Below are 4,936 nucleotides of genomic sequence, written 5' to 3'. Positions count from 1 at the left end.
AACACACAAACACACACACACACACACACACACACACACACACACACAAGCAACAGCTGCTCCTCACACTTCCCTCCCCCCACTATTTTTTTCACCATCTCTCCACTATGGGCTGTGTGATTTCTACCACTTCTATTCTCTCTCTGTCTTTACCCACTTTTCAAACAATATATTTATTAGAATTTTCTAACACATACATGTGCCCATGCATTTACAACGACAAACATTAGTCAACTAAAACTTACCCTGAAGCACAGACGAAACCCAAACCACAGAGAACATCTTTTCAGACGCGTTATTATGGAACCCACGCAACTTCTAGGCAAGACCCGCCCTTCAACAGCATTCACACACACTACTATTGGCCAGGCGCCCATGCTTACCCAAGGTAGGGTAACCCGATTTGTTCAGGTCCTACCCCCTGACAAATCGGCTATCCTGACTTGAGATCAATGCCTAACCCTAACCAATCGAGCTGCTTTGTAGGACAGGACATGCCTAGAAGTTACATGGGATCCATGGTAACACTTTTCAGATATAAAACTATCTGTTGTCACACAAGAATGTTCATATTAAAAGAATTTCATTCACTTCAAAAAAATTGAGCTCAGGCTAAATATGTTTTTATCAGGGAGTACTCAGTCCTCTTCATCATTTATTAGATCCTTTAACCACTTTTAATCATTTTTTACATTATTTTGAGCCAAGACTTGGAAGTACAGCTACTTCCCCTTTTGCTTTGTTTAGGTTAATGTACAATGGAGCATCAGGTTTTACATATAAAATCCTGTATGTTTATGATTTTCACATAAAACTTCGATATTAATGAACATCTGTTACATTCAAGCCATTGCCAAATGAAAACTGTCGTCATTACTTAGAATTCCTCATGGGGGCGGAAGAAACACACTCTAGCTTTTATATTGCAGTCCTTCATTTTAAAATGTATTTAAAAATTGTAATCCTGCTAATGTTTGTATTAAATTGGTTTTTTTCTGTAACTTCAAGGGAATACAGTTACTTTTTGGACATGAGAACGCACATGCATGCACACTATTGTCCTACCAATGGTGTCACACTATTCCCCTGACAGGTTATGGGAGATGCCAACAAAAATGCTGCAATACGCCAGTCAAGATATAAACTCATGATAAAGAAGAAGACTGAGAGCTCAAGTAGTAAACATAGATGTAAACAATGCTGGATTCAAAACACTTAAAAATGGGTTTCGAAATGTTTAATGAAGAAGGGAATGCCCAGCTCAAGGATACACATGAAGTATTTTCCACTGAATGTAAACATAACTTTTGTTTGTTTACAAGAAACCTTCTCATGGCCTCTTTAAGATACACTAGATGGATTAATATAGCCTGGTCCTACCAGACTCTCATACATTTTTTTTGTACAGAGTGTCTGGCCACTCTCCATTGACAAGTATTAACTTCCTTGAAGGCGGGTCCTCTGCCCAAAGCCACTCTGGTAGCCTGGTTCTGCCCTTCTGCGTACTGTCTGGTAGGACCATAGACTGCTAATATTAATAATATACAGTCTATGGGTAGGACTAGGCTAACAAGAGGGGAGATGAAAACAACTATCGACTTAGCATCGCTAACGCTAGCCTTAGCCAACTCCTTTACCACTAACAGAGCGAGCTAGAAACTAAACCATTTACCGAACCCCGTGGGGAGGAGGGCCACAACATCATGGCCACCAAAAAAACTCAGCAAAGATTGTTTTTGCTCAGCTTTAACTTCTGGATATTCAGCAGCGTTGCCACAACGGGCCACATCTTTCTCCGCCGTCATCACGGAACTCAACAATGGTTACCGAACCACAACATCATTGTTCTCAGCCAATCCCTCTGTTCGCTGATTGGAAAACCCAAGAATATATCGCAAACCCAGATGGAGTACTGAAGGAAAATGAAAATTGAGCGAAAGTACGTAGGAGGGCGGAGCCAGTCTAGGATTAATATTAGAAGACAAACAACATGAATTAAAGGTCTGGACATGCTTAAACAAAAAATGTGGCCATGTAAGTAAAGCACTGGTAAAATTCACAAGAATTAGATTAAAAACACCAAAAACAAAACCACATAACATGTTGTAAATCTTTAAAATGTTATCCTAAACAGACTCTTTGCAGAAGTGAAGAGAGGTAATAAGGATTTTTCTTCATGCCTCTTCCCTGGAAAACAAGTGAGGTTCTCAGAAGAGTAGGAACACAAAAGCACACCCACACTCTTTCTCTCTTAGCTCTTATCAGGACCCCCACACCATTGGTTCTCCAGTGTGTAACGGGGAGCGTTCTCAACAACATTCCTCAGTCCAGATGGCTTTGTTCAGGCTCCATGGAAACCTCACACTCAAATCCACCGACGCTCTGCCAGCAGCTCAGAGGAGGAGGACACGCTTACACACCGACACTCTCTCTTTCAGCCTCAGACGTTTTTAAAGGACCTCCACCGTTTGTTTTTAATCTCACCTGCAACCTTTGTATCTCTTAAGTTCACTCTTTTGGTTCTCACGTGTTTTACCGTTTGGGCAGGAGGAGGCTGGGAGCATAGTGACATTTGATAGGAATCTGTCAGTGAAGGCATTAACTCAAGAGTGTTTTCTGGCTGTTTATCCAAACTCTGACTTTTGCCTTTCACATTAGACTCGCATCTTAGCTTTTCTTTTTTAATTAGAGTCAAAAACAAAGAGCTACATGAGGTCATGTTGTTTCAGTTCTGATCTAAACTGGATTTAATATCTGACACTATATCAGATATAGAGTCATGAAGCTTCCACACTTCGTGAGTCCTAAAATCTGAATTTGTCTGGTTACACCCAACACCACAGAAACATTACGACACTGAAGAAACATTGCACTGACTTTAAAGGAAAACAAGAAAAAATAAAAACCAGTGCCTCTATTTTACACAGCAAAACAGAAATTTAACAAGTGAGGGAACTGTTTACACTGTCATATAGTAACCTATACTGACCTGAAGACACAATTCTGATTCAGCTCAGGAGGCAAAACTGTGTTACATCCATTTTGCATCCAATGCATTTTGCAAGTAATTAAAGCAGCATGTTGCAAAGCCAGAAAAAAAAAAAAGTGGAAGCAAGTTGCTAAATCAGTCACAACCAAGTGGGGATAAGGGTCGGAGCTATCGATTTCATTAGACGAGTATTCTACCAATTATTCCATCAATTAATTGAGTTGTCAGATAAAGAAATTGCTTTATTAAAGAGATATAATAAACATACAAAAGAGAAAATAAGACAGGTTTTAGTCAGGTTTCTGCAGAGATGCTGATGCATTGACATCGTGCTACTGTGGTAATCTAGTTGCGTGTAACAAAAGACACACTGTACCGAGTTTTTGTTTTGCTTTAGCTTGAAATTAATACAAACTTTGGACACTTTCTTTCATTTTCTCTGGCCTGTCTATTCTCTTCTGGCTATTTTCTCTCTCTTCATCCATTTTGCAATCTGGGTTGTGTTCTTCACGTCACCGGTCCACAGCTCGTAAGCACGTTGACAGTAATAATCATCAGTGCAAAACTGTATATAGTTATGTGAATTAAACAAAGCTTTGATGCAAAGAATTTGGCGCACAGACAGTAGACAGACACTGGAGCTGCTCTCACTCCAGCTGAACAGAGCTCACATAAACAGAGGACTGAGGGCAGACAGGATAACGCCAGCAATGAAAATCGAATACAAGAGTCATCATTGTGCGTGTCCTCTTCTGTGCGTTTGTCCCGTGGGCAATACTTTCATCATGTTGAACTAAATTAGTGTGTTTCGCACAGAAAACGGCCTCACCCAAACATCATATCCGACAGCTGAAAATAGAGCAAAGCCTGATGTAACCCGACACACACACACACACACACACACACACACACACACACACACACACACAACACAACAACACACACACACACACACACACACACACACACACACACACACACACACACACCTAAAGATGGAGGAGTGGCAGATCAGGACCTCTACAACATCAGTACCATCACCTACATTTAATTCATTGTCACTATTGAATGTTGACAAAACTAGAGAGACAGAAGTGAGCTCGGCCTCAGAACCTTAAACCAAAAACAGAGATCAAAAAAAGTGAGAAGACTGCCAGCAGACTTTCGCCCTGAAACTTGGTGTATTCTAACGTAGGCTCAAATTCCAACATCAACAATTACGAACATATTAAAAGGAGGACAGTCAAAGACAGACAAAGCCAACAAGAGATGGAACAAAATATTCCTTTGACTACATTATATCCAGAGTAGATTAGGTAAGTAGTAGGAAAGCAGAAGAAGAAAGGATATATTAACTCAAAAACCTCAGAGAAGCAAACAAGAGGAGGAAGTGGAGGAAATGGGGGACAGTGTTTTAATTGGGAAGAGAAAGAAAGAATATAAAGTAGTTTTTAAGATTATTTACAGAAAACATAAGAGAACAAGGCATGACATGCAACAATGGTACCCAAAACTAAGGTATTATGGTATGCCACGTAACTGCGATGCCACAAAGACATCCAAGATATGAAGTAGAAGAAATGAGTCTTCAGTTTACAAAAAACATTTTAGCAAATACATTTTCAAATTTAAAAAGTTGGTATATCCTTCAGACACACTTTGCTTTTTCTTCTGGCCACCAGTGATTTGTATTATTGTTTTATATTCTTACTTAGGGTTTCAGAAAGCTCTTTGGTCGTCTTTTAGCTGGCTTTTTAAATCGTTTCTAAGTTGTGAACTTTGTAGGATTCATGAGGCCAATTTAAATCGACACTGTGGGTATGTAAGTAGGTATGTGGAGAGATGGACCCTACGCCGTGGCCTGTCGTGCATGTCACGGCCACGCAGCCTGCAACAACTGTGATTGGTCCGCTTGGCAGCGTTGCATTTCCCCCTACTTATTTCCTG

At 40.2% G+C, this 4,936-nt stretch overlaps 1 protein-coding gene and 1 long non-coding RNA gene across 2 annotated transcripts in view; both read right to left on the bottom strand.

Moving 5' to 3' along the window:
* The window catches only part of LOC116689188 (uncharacterized), a 3,165-nt gene extending 2,742 nt beyond the window's left edge, over positions 1–423 (bottom strand). Inside the window, exon 1 of the long non-coding RNA XR_004331938.1 lies at positions 293–423. This is a non-coding gene — a long non-coding RNA (uncharacterized LOC116689188). The remainder of the gene's footprint in view (positions 1–292) is intronic.
* Positions 1–4,936, bottom strand: part of eeig1a (estrogen-induced osteoclastogenesis regulator 1a) — a 32,885-nt gene that overhangs the window by 16,577 nt on the left and 11,372 nt on the right. The gene's annotated exons all lie outside the window — the stretch shown is intronic.

The sequence above is a fragment of the Etheostoma spectabile genome, chromosome 5 (genome assembly GCF_008692095.1).
Source record: "Etheostoma spectabile isolate EspeVRDwgs_2016 chromosome 5, UIUC_Espe_1.0, whole genome shotgun sequence".
Classification (NCBI taxonomy): domain Eukaryota; kingdom Metazoa; phylum Chordata; class Actinopteri; order Perciformes; family Percidae; genus Etheostoma; species Etheostoma spectabile.
The sequence above is the reverse complement of the archived record's forward strand: the minus strand, read 5'-3'. Positions and strand labels throughout refer to the sequence as shown.